Source organism: Periplaneta americana, chromosome 1 (genome assembly GCF_040183065.1).
Source record: "Periplaneta americana isolate PAMFEO1 chromosome 1, P.americana_PAMFEO1_priV1, whole genome shotgun sequence".
Lineage (NCBI taxonomy): Eukaryota > Metazoa > Arthropoda > Insecta > Blattodea > Blattidae > Periplaneta > Periplaneta americana.
In genome coordinates, this window is record NC_091117.1 from 184,053,122 (window position 1) to 184,066,026 (window position 12,905).

The 12,905-nt window shown below is 33.6% G+C and overlaps 2 protein-coding genes across 2 annotated transcripts in view; one reads left to right on the plus strand and one right to left on the minus strand.

Moving 5' to 3' along the window:
- The window catches only part of LOC138705090 (beta-glucuronidase-like), a 155,664-nt gene extending 146,531 nt beyond the window's left edge, over nt 1-9,133 (minus strand). The window contains exon 1 of the mRNA XM_069833720.1: nt 8,872-9,133. The gene's annotated coding sequence lies outside the window, so the exon portion shown is untranslated. The remainder of the gene's footprint in view (nt 1-8,871) is intronic.
- The window catches only part of LOC138705100 (conserved oligomeric Golgi complex subunit 4-like), a 481,496-nt gene that overhangs the window by 58,354 nt on the left and 410,237 nt on the right, over nt 1-12,905 (plus strand). The window lies entirely within an intron of this gene.

Consider the following 12,905-nt stretch of genomic DNA (forward strand, 5'->3'; position numbering starts at 1 on the left):
GGAGTTGTATTTGTAGTGGACAAAACCAAGGCAATTCCACTATAAAATATTGTCTTTTCATTATAATTTACATTTAGAAAAATAGGACATCACCTGTGTTTGTGTAACGTCAGAGCCGACGTCCGCCACAGAATATGTTCCGTGCGCGGTTTGTCCGAAGGTTAGTAGATGACAGTTGCGGTGAGATTTAGACTACTCATTGTTCTGTATAAAAATGCTTTAATTGTTCATTTAATGACGTTGTATCAACTACTAATATTTAGCATTGGTAAAATTAGTGACAGCGATATAATATTTTGCAAGATGTGGACAAGAATTCGTCAAGTAACTTCCTGACATACGCTTTACTGTTGAGGAAAACAGTGAAAAAAAAAAAACCAACCAGGTAATCAGCTCAAGAGGGTATCGAACCACACCCGACCCCAAATTTGGATCAGCAGACAAACACCTCAACGGCCTGAACTACATCGGTGGTCGTATTCTTCTTCACAACATACTTTATGAAGTGTAAAGAGTTCTGAAAGCTTATTAAACAGCCATCCTATTTATATTAGTTACTTCAAAAAAAAAATAAAAGTTAATATCTCAATTAAAAACAATATTGGTTTTCCTCTTGCCGATTAGAAGCTGTCGTAATTTGGCTTTTGTGATGTAATCAGTATTTCCTTGTTAACCTACTGCGCGGGACAGACCCACCAACTTCTTACTACCGATTGGAGATGAGGTCGCTGCTATCGCTATAACCAGGATACATGCAACCAGCTCAATACTTCGGACTCTTGCCGTCGGTAACGGGAACTTGGCTGGTCTATAGATCTGTTACTTTTCTCTTGTGTGCCTCACTCTGTCAGTACTTCAATATACAGCCTGGCAGACGAAGACAATGTACCTCCCCCACACCGATGAATTTTAGTGAACACAGCTGTAGAAATTCATGTAAATATAGAAACGGATTTACTTAATTATTTATTTATGTATTTATTTATTTATGTATTTATTTATTTATTTATGTATTTATTTATTTATTTACGTATTTATTTATTTATTTATTTACTTACTTACTTACTTATTTATTTACTTAATTATTTATTTATTTACTTATTTATTTATTCATTCATTTATTTATTTATTTATTTATTTATTTATTTATTTATTTATTTATTTATTTTGCTAATAATTGTAACATAAAATATAATACAAACAGAAAAAACTTTAGATCGCCTCTGCAAGACTTTATATATTCCACATCTGGGAATCTTTAATTGAAACCTTGTTCCCTCATATTCATATACTTCATACTTTCACACACATATCAGTCTACATACCACATTTTGAGACATATAACCATACACACTTAATACATTTCTGGAGACCGAAGAATGCAGCATTGTGGACCGGACAAATGTCTTATGAGCACACCTCTGCAATACTTCGTATACTTTGATTCACTGACACTGCAAAATGCAGCTACACCGTCAGTTGAAACACCTTCAACAAATTATTTTAATGTCCGGCCAAAAACCACTTTAACATTCCTCTGTTTATTTTGCAGCTGAAATTTTTGCTGGTGTTCTATTTCAGCAATTGCATGAGGATTTCGATCGTCCCAATGACGGATTGCAATTTCTGGAGAATGAAGCTGCATCGTCACGAAATCAAGTTAACAACGACTAATTACAAAACACTATTTGGGACAGCAAATCAAATTTACAAACTGTTTCAGTATCTGCATATATTATGGGTAAAATTGTTAGACGTCATTTTGACGGCCTAGTACAAAAGGGAAACAACTCAAAATTTGAATTTTTGAGAAACCTGAATTTTAAGGCTTCATGTTGCTGTGAATAATTCAGTCAACATCATTCTAATTTGAAACTTATAATACATATAAAACAATCATTTTAATTTGCAGTAATTTCAACGATCCTTTGATTTTTCACAGCTTTCTATAATGCAGGTGTCTCAAAACTTTAAATTTTAATTGTTTCTCTTTTGAACTGGGCCGTCGATTTGATGTACAATCTCTTAATACTCGGTTCATATCGCCAAAACATTATCTTGTTGCCACCAATTTCACCGAAGGTAAATAAGTACCCAATCGATGGAGAGTCTTAAAATAATCGACTAAATATACATTATTCTTGATGATATAAAAAATCCACTCCTCTAGGCAGTCTTTCTACTTCCAATAGATCTACCACAATGATCTCAAGCTTCCTTTAAACATGGCGTTCATAGCTGTTAAAAATATTTTATTATACAAACGTCCTCCCAATACATATGCATGAGGTTCACTAGATTCCATTAATTCCGTCTCGTTCTTTAGCCGTACTATACCGCAACTACGTCTTCTACACCCACCCCTACTGTGCACGTGCACTCGCCTGTATTGTGTATTCCGGTTTTCAGTGGTGTTCATGTTAGAGTAGCAGCTGCGGCGTCATCACACAAATTATAACTCGTTTGCGATATATGCCAACATTTCAGAGGCACAGCGGCACGCCACTACTCATATGAATGGCTCTTTCTGTGCCTTGTGTTCTTACTAGCATAGCAGTGGGAAAGAAATGAAGTATTGGATGTAAACTACTTCAAAACGTGACAATATTCATGAAATAGATTGTACATATTGTATCTACCAACTTCCGTTTTGAATAGTATTCCATACTCACAGCATATCAATTAAATTTAATCTAAATGCATTCGTAGATATATATTGAATAGCCTGCCTTTACTCGTAGTTCGACATGAAATATACGCTTCATGGAACAGACATTGATCTATTCCAGTCTGCGCCTCTAAAATTGATCAACAACACAATGACAATTACTAGGAACTCCTGGTATGACATTATTTTGTTGAATATGTGCTAAGGTCATAATTAGAGCACGGATTAAGGAGACAGATTCCGTGGATTCAAGTTAGTAATGTAGGGATGGAAACGTTACATTACGAACGTCATTTGTACAGGCAGTGGATATAGAAACATAACAGTTTTACGTAGTAATAGATGATAATTTTCCAGCACATTAGATGGGACACACATATTGCATTTTTATGTAATAAATTACCAAAAATTATATATAGATTTGTTATACTTCGTTCTTACCTCCCTATTAATATTTTAAGATTAATTTTATTTATCCTTTGTGCAATATGTATTACGTTATGGCATTGTTGGTTGGAGCAGTGTTTCTATATCCATAAGAAAGTCGATGGATTTACTACAAATGAGAATAATCAAAATTTGTCTGAAAAAAACTTCTTGATTACCCTACTAAACTTCATATTTGGATTTTTACGTTTTCAAATTGGAGCTTATATATACATACACATTACTGACTTTCTTTCATAAGAACAAGAAAATTTTCAACAAATATTTGCATGATTATAATACGAGAAGAAACATATTATTTCATTTTACCAGAATCCAAAAGTTCAATGGCTGCTGATATGAAACATGGCTTCAATTGCTGCTTAAAACTTTACAACAAATTAAGTTCTCAGTACCCTGTTTCAGTTAACATAAGTATGATAAAATTTAAACTTAAAATTAAAGAAATTATTAAGAGAACTTAATATAAGATTAGATGATTAATTGCTAATAGGCTATTAGTCTTATATTATTATACTTGTAAATATTGGTTATGAACGTTTTCAATTGTGATTATTCTTTATCATATAGGCTCTTATTTGTGTAATCAGTGCTGTTTTATTGCTTATATTAATTTGTTTATTTTATCTTCTTCTTTCTGCTTATCTACAGTGCGGTTTTGAACTCCCAACAAGCGTTTGCTCATACGGGGATAAATTCTTTAACTTATATTTCTGTTTTATGTATGTAATAGTTTCTAATGTGTCTTTGTTTCTGTTACATATTATACATAAATTAATAAATGTGTATTTAAATTAAATATTAACATAAGAATACACTGAAGTGAAGTTTCAATTTCCTAAAATTTTCAAACTAGAGACCTGAACATTTTTACATTTATAATGCTGCATATAAATATTCTCTGTAGAAAGTTTAATCCAATCTGGTTAAGAAATATAAGAATTACTAACGTTTTTGTAAATTTAAATGGCATTTTGGAAAATCGCTACTCTTTCCACAAATTTCAAAATTGTTATCTAAAATTTTGTCTGCCTTTGAGATTCTCATTACATGAAGAGAATTTGATGATATGAAGTACTTCTTTTATCCATATGTTTGGTAAATACAGACGTGGACAAATTATTAACAAAATTGACGATTTTTATGATAATTCTGTTTACAAAATTTGACTTTTCAATTTAGACTACAATTGACAATTTTGCATTTTTCTATCATTACAGTAGACAGAAATATGCAAAAATGTCAACTGTAGTTTAAATTGAAGAGTTAAATTTTGTAAAAATATATAATAAAAATCTTCAATTTTGTTAATAATTTGTAAATTAGCGAAAATGTCAACTACAGTCTAAATTGAAGAGTCAAATTTTGTAAAACTATAAAATAAAAATCTTCAGTTTTGCTAATAATTTGAAAAAAATATCCAAAATGTCAACTGTATTCCAAATTGAAGAATCGAATTTTGTAAAAATATATAATAAAAACCTTCAGTTTTGCTAATAATTTGTAAATATGCAAAAATATCAAATGTAGTCCAAATTGAAGAGTTAAATTTTCTAAAAGTATACAGTACAAATCTTCAATTTTGCTAATAATTTGGAACTACGCAAAGATGTCAAGTGTAGTCTAAATTGAAGAATCATATTTTGTGAAAATATATAATAAAAATCTTCAATTTTGCTAATAATTTGTCCACGTCTGTATTTCTACGGATAGGAATTTGTGAGACGATTGAGTTGCAAGAGAACCTTGACACATTATGATAAATTGTAATTTACAAGTTAGGCCTATTATGTTCGGAACAAGAGAAGGAAGAAAAATAATTTGAGTGTATGTACTGTAAATTCTGGAATCTTACCAAGAATAGCGAAGTACAGCTTCCTTAAGTTTGGCAGAAACTTTTGTTTCACGCATTTTATCCTCAAACTCAGCTGAAGTTAGCATGAAAGGAAAAAGCTTCAAGTGTCGCTGCGCTCACAGAGATAGGATAGTTAGGGGTGAATAGAGTATTCGAAAAGTAGGACACACGTGAAACCTTATCAACAAAAACTTCCTTTAATTTAGGAAGAGTTCCGAGAAAACACTAAAGCTTCGAACGAAGCCGAAGAAAAGTAATAACAGAACTTTACTGTAGAGTTTAAATTAGAATGTGTACTAGCATAATAACGAGTGAGGTTCTGAGAATCAATCCAGCCTCACATAATAGCTGTGTTAAATCAGTAAGACCCGTGTCCATCTGTCCACTACAAACGCATACACGCATATTCAGTGTGTTAACAAATATGTGCGAAAATTTTGAGGAATGTGTAGAGGACTTAAAATCGAGCAAAAATGTTCAATTCGCAGGCGGAGAGTTTCTACATCGTTCACAGGAGTCGAATACACAAACAACTTCAAGTGTCCCCACAAGTAGAAGTCCAGTGAGTTGAGATCTGGTGAGCGTGGAGGCCAAGCATTTGTTCCACCTCGCCCTATCCATCGGCCAGGGAATGTTGCATTAAGTTGTCTACGTACATCCAGACTGAAATGTGTGCTAATTGAGCAACACTGTCGGACAATACGTGCTATGCCAGGAATTTGGGAGCAGGTCCAGACGTCAATGCGACGAACTGGTGCCTGTATTCAGACAGGAGGTGACATATTGAACAGTTCCTGTAAACAAATGTACACGAACTGAAACTAATACATCAGTTTTGTAGTTCAAAATAATCCTCCTTGTAACCCCTATAGAGCGGCAACCAAGCATTTCCGGACTCATGTTTATATAACCTTTTTTTTTCTTCTCTACATATGAGGAAGCTTTACCTGAAGTTTTGCCCACTACTTTCGCTACACTCTTTATATATTATATTAAACACCCGAAAACAACTTTCCAAGTTCTTAAACTTACTTTATCATCATCATCATCATCATCATCATCATCATCATCATCCAATTCAAGCACTAGATCTATACTGGGTTGCAAGAAACCTGTTCCACAAATTGCTATTCTCTCGTTAAATAAATGACCTTTAAAGTATTTCAGTCTTTAAAGTATAGGTCATTGCAAATGTGATATTTAACGAACTGTTAGCTATTCCATCTTCAAACGGAAAAATTCAAAGCGACAGAGCCATCGTAGCCGGCGCAAATAATTCCCTTATTATACGTGCGTGTCGCTATGTTAATATCACAGTCTACTATATACAGTTACGAAGCTTGAGTTTATGAGGGTACTAGGAACAATAGAATGTGCAGGTACTATTTCGCATTGTCTGTAATGAGGCGATAGTAGCGATCCTAGTGTTTAGCAACTATCTATGGATGCATATTTACTTCGTATTGAGCTTCGCGACTGTATATACTAGACTGTGGTAATATTGTGTTTTTGGATATTCATTGTTTTCAAACTTTGCAAGTAGAAGAACAGGCATTAAATACTGACCCAGGCCAACTTGCAACGATTCTTAGTACAGATTGATAGAGAAGTAACCCTTCCTGTTTCGGTACATCTCATTCAAGTGTCCACTAGGGCTTTGAATTTTCATATGGCTACAGTCTATGCACCAATAACTTTGGAAAAATTGCAAATTGAGAAGAAATCCTGTTTTACTGTTTGTACAGAATTTCCTTGAGGCATAGTAATGTATTGTTCTCTCATTCTTGCAATGCAGTCACACATCTTATTATTCTACAAACTGTAGATTTATAAACGTGAATGTGATCCACTACCACATTCTGAAAGGCTAATATCGTGTAATAGCGCAAGACAAACAACAGCTGGTTACTTGCTGATATTGTATTACTGCGTGCGATTTGTTTTCCAATATGATGCCCTATTTCATGCAAGAGAGCTATGAATGTGTCTTTCGATAATCTAAATCAATATTATCGTATTCTTCTAGAGGATTCGATCTGTCTCTCAGTATTCTTGGTCTTGGTAGATGTTGTACCATATCAAACATAGGCCTAACCTCTGCGTCAGAGGATTCTATAATAGTAATAAAATTGTTTTATTCACAAAACTTTTCATGGCAGTTACTTATTTAACCGGGCCTTTTGTTTTAAACACATTTACGTCTATATAACACTTTTAAGTTGCAACAAAATAATTTTTCATAATGGTTTTGTTACATTTATGGCTTAAAAGCCCTGTTAACTTAAAAATAAAGTGGTGTTCAAAATAAAGGTTTCGTTTAGAGAAATATAAGAGTGAAAATCGCAAGTTTCTACGACTTTCCGTTCTCTTAAAACTGCGTGTATAAAATGATACACCGGCTGTAGTCGTGACGTCACAACTCCAGGTAGTTCAATGCGATTCTTAGAGCTTCACTCAATAGCGTTTCGTACGGTGAAGCAACTAGTGTCTTATTATTTTATATATACGTTTGTGTGCTATTCTATCGGAAATGCCTCATTGTCTTGTTTTTGGGTGTTCAAATATTACGAACACATGAATAAGTATTCATGTATTTCCTAATCGCCAAAGATCACCGATTAGATTCAAAGCGTGGGTGAATCGAATAAATCGGTGTAATTTCGAACTCACCCGGAATTCTGTCGTTTATTCTGAACACTTCACACCAGAAGATTTTGAAATTACATCTCGGCTTTGAAATGAACTTCTGCCTATCAAAATAAGTAGATCAGTTTAAAAAAAAAGTGTAATTCCTTCTTTGAAATTGAAACCGGATGAAATTAATGGACCTCATCAATGCCAGAGAAAGACTGGTGCATATGTAAGGAAGAAGATTATAAAGCAAGCAATAGACTGGTCATTTACAAGTTCATGCCGCGAACTTTGTGAGACGGTGAACGAAGAAGCAGGGACCAACAAGTGATGATGCCAATTTAAACACACATACAAATTGCAATGAATTAGGTGTGCAGTGTGGGCTGGGGAGTGAAATTTTAGGAGTATTTCAAACTGTGAAAGTGAGGAAGTAAATGATATGGATGTATCGTTCTGTGAAACAATTACAGTAGTGACGAGTGCACTGACTCCATAGGAGAAGAGGTTTTACCGAAATATAACAATTTAAAAATAGACAAGAGTGCTATATTTTTTATTGTGTAGGAATATTTACTCTCTCTATTCGACCTTTGTCCAATAAAAATTTCGATGTGTATATTGATAAAAATGTATCAGTTAAAACTTTGAATTGTTTTAAAAAATGCAGGTTGTAATAGTTTTTGAAATTGATTACTTTTTTCTCATCGAGTTATCACTAACATTGAAACAATTATAAATGACCAAGAATAAGTTTATTGGAGGTAAAGTTATTAAAAGTTTATAAAAGGTAGGAACAATTTAATGGTTAAAAAATGTTAAAATTAAGATAATTTTTTAATGTTCTGAGTGTTGGTTGCAAAATATAATAAATTGTGGTGATTTTTTTTTTTAAATTAAGAACAATTTCTAATTAATAATAATTCGAAATTTCCCTTCTATCGGTAGTTTGAAAGTTTCTCTACTCATTGTCAGGTCGGGTATTCACGACGAATTTCGTTTATTACCCATGAAGGTATGACTTTTTTGTTTCTCTTCCGAGGGGATTCCAAGAATTAATTCAGTAAACAAATTGTTTGTAAGTTACATAGCGTATGTTCCTGTTATTTACCTCCCGTAACTCTTCCCTTTCAAAATTAAGACTCCGTCCTCACCATCATAACATGCCTAGCAGTATTCAACGTGTCTCTGTTTAGTACAACAGCGTGAAATGCATTATGAAAATTATGTACTCATAATACTCGTACACTCAGCACTTTCCTTTACATACCTTACCATTGCACTTCCACAGCAACAGAAACACTCTTGATGAGTTGCTGAAGAAACACCAGTCCGGTCTGTATTCTCACTGCTTTCTTTCCATATTCTTACAATTTTATCTTTCCTGGGCTCAAATTGATATGGCCTGATTCCAGCCGTGATTCGTGTAAAGAACTATTTCATGTAAGACATGACACCAGACACCAGAAATTTACACTAATAATAGAAAGAGACTGATGCGGGAAGAAGCTTACAATTACCGTTTGCTGCTACTCAGGGCCTGGCATACTCTGCATAGTGGATTTGTGACGTCACTTCTGTAACTCCGGGGTTTTAACTGTGGATTGTCGCTGTACTATTAATAGAACGACGCTCGGGTTTTCACAGAAACTAATCTATACACCTACTCTGTTAGAATCATTTTCTACCTAAAAGTGCATTTTTTTAAGTTGACAAGGCCTTTAAGAGTAACTATTTTAATACTTTAATTAATAATAATTCAGTTTAAGTAATGAATAGTTTGCAACGCTGTTACAAGATGCGTGCTACACCCTAAGCCTGAGTACCGTGGGGACAGAGTGTAATGGCAGTCTCCTCATCACTGCCATCAATGCTGCAGGGAAGATTGTTTCCGTCTAGTGGCAAGTGCTACTGAATTCACTGCCATGTAGCAGTTTTTTTCTAAAACCAGTGGCTGCTGATTAACTGAGGCAAGTGAGGCCAGGTCTGAGTCAGTTGGCTTAACTGAAATGAAATTTTGTGTTTTTATATAATATTCTGTATTAGTCATTTCAATTAAGCATATATTGCTGCAGAAGTATTTGAAAACTTTGTGATGTATATAGACCTGTTTTGCAGTAAAAATTTGTTCCTGCGGCCAGAATCGCTCGTGTCGAGTCTGACTTCTGCATTTCATATGTTTTCGCGGGCTTTGTGGTTGAAATTGAAACGTTGTACCTGAAAAACAATTCGTCTGGCCTCGTGGCCTGGTCAGCTTTCCCTCCTCCCATCCATGGACTGGTCTCAAGGGTGGAATGGATTGGGTATAGCAGTGATGACTTGTCTTCCTAAATAGACCATAAATAACATAAAAATTTCCGCTTTTTAGCAGGCAGAGACCCACATTGTTCTCACCCGTTATGTCTTAGTTTATGACTTAAGGGAGAGTGTTGTACTATTGTATTTCATAGTACAGTAGTGAGTGTGGTTCAATGTTTTTATGTGTTTCGGGAAAATATAAACAGAAATAGATGCGAGGAATAATGATGATGTATTTAATCCATTGTTAGAGTGTCCTTTTTCGAGAAGAAATTATATTGAAAGAAAGGAAGTTTTAAATAAAGATATAGCTTACCGAGATACCTACAGCATCGCTGACAATTTCCTTGACAGGTAATCTTAAAATGCGAGTTTCTATTACATCCTGATAAGGGCAATATAAATGGTTAAGTAGTAATGTGGTGCAAAACAAATTTAAATAAAAATAAACCTTGTTTGTTGCTGTTGAAGGAAAAAGATAAAAAGGAAAGAAAGGAAGAATACTGCTAGAAAAAAATCGATTTCGTAATAAATAAAAAAAGAACACATAATGGCGAAGGAAGATCCTATTCCTCTTATCTTAAGGAATTAGTGTGTGAAGTTACTGTTATTGAACACCTTCCACCCTGCTTGAATTTTCGTACCACCATTCACAGAAGAGATGCAGCTCTTTGCTTGTTTCATTCTCTTGAACTGAAACAACCCAGAACTCACCACGTGGAGGTGGCTGCATGTCGAGTCCCGCCCTGCCCATCCCAACCTCCCTACCATGTGGGCAAGTGCATTCCATTATTCCTTCTTTGTCATTTTCAATTAATGTTCGACTTGAATCAGTAATTAGGTTTCCATTTCATATCTTTTTTGTCTCAATTTATGAAAGTCACATGATTAAGGTACTATAATCAATCACTGCATGTCAGTACAACGAAAAATATGAAGAAATGCTTGATGTCATGCTTTTAGTCTGCCATATATTTGTTTCCCTTCTGTAGGACCGTGCATATAAATGTATACACTATAGTTAAGTGTAAGGTAACTTTCGGTACGATGGACAATATTTTTTTACGTGAATTTAGGTAAGTTTCATTTCTTTTATTACTGATCCAGATTGTCGTACTGTACAAGATGGTCCTAATCACAATACCATCAGGAGCTACTTTCAGAGTATGTTATATTGAGACGATGAAGATGTTTTCCATGTAGTTCACACTATTTGTCATTATGAATAAAACGACTAAGTCTCTCCTTGTTTTACAACAATCTTTCATCCAGATTTCACTTGTTCTCTTTGATAAGTCACATTTCCGTTGAACATTATAGCAGTTCAGTCCAAATTCAGAATTAGTTACACGTTTAATAACTTCTTGTGAGTTTTCTGTTTCAGCAGAAGAATCGTAATTTTCGATTGCAAGTATAAAATTTCGAACAATTCTTCAATGTTAGATATTCTAACTTTCTTAATGATACAAATGATACTGATTTTAAAAAAGTAATATTCTTAAATCCATAGGCATTTTACATAATCATTTATATAGGTAATGTTTAATTTTTAAACTTTATAAATTGCATATTGTAGGCTACTATGATTACCACCTATTGTATTGATATATTCCATATTTGTCTCCATTCCATATATGTATTTTTCCGGCATTGTTTTCCGGACCTATATGATCATCTGTTATGGTAGACGGATGTATTAATAATTATTATTTATATCTAAAATTTCTGCATTCTTGTAGCATAAAAGATTATTGATTATTGCAGACAATAGTAAAATTTACTGTAATTTTAGAAATTACGATTATGTCCTTTATTACGGTGTTGCAATATCAAAGTTTAAAGTTTGCATTGCGATGGTGTAGGTCAATAAATTATCAACTGTTTAATATTTCAAGTTGTATATACTGTGAATTGTATGTCTCTGTTGGGTACAATTTTACTTCTGTTTCTTATTCCAATTTCCGTTTTTACGTCCATCTATTTCTTCAGTAAAATAAGTGTTCTCGAATACAAGATTAATACATTTGTATAATATGTAATGAGATTTCTTGAAGTCATGCCTCAAAATTTAGGTAAACAAATTTTTTTGTTACAAAATTGCAGTGACACTGACTATTCAGTGAATACTCGATGAAATAATTTAGAGAGCGGAATTGTAAACCATTATCTGAAGTTAACTGTGCAGTTTACTATTACTCGTCCATGTGAAAACAAAAGCATTAAACTCTTTCCTTTATCGATCGTACAGTCGTATCCAAAGAAACTAGACACTATAAAAGAGTCAGTTTAATTTATTAACAGCTTACCATCAAGTACATTATGGTAAACTTAAATAGTACATACTTCAACTGAAGTATTGTAGCTAATGTAGATGTAAATGTAACGCATTCGCAGTAGGTACCAACCACTTTCACTATAACGATCACTATCGATCAACATATTCGAAGAGAATTATACCAGGTATCCCATCTGCGCCGTTTTGAAAACGATTATAGAAAACCTATCAACAAGAGAGCACAAAGGATTTTCTAAATTTCAGGGACAATGCTTTCATGAAATCAATGTGATGGCGATTGTTGCTGGTTTAGATCCATGGCTAAATATACTGAAAAAGAATTGTAGTTTGTAATTATTATTATTATTATTATTATTGTTATTATTATTATTATCATTATTATTGTTATTATTATTATTATTATTATTATTATTTATTAACATCACTTTCAAACTACTGCCGGTAAAGCCTTCGAGCTGCAGTTGCATTTTGCTTTGTTTCACCGTAGAGCAGAACAAAGTCAGCGTCCTCATCATTCGTAAACGCACCAGGAACTTCGTTTTTATCATTTATTAGTAACAAAACAGGAACAAAGTAAATGGACCGGGCTCATAATCCTGTTACTAGTTGTACTTGACATTTCAACCAGTAGGACACTCGAGTCAAATGCTTTCATTTGTTTTGGTATCCGTTCCCTAAGCCTCAGAACTAGGCAGCTATTTAGCGTAAAC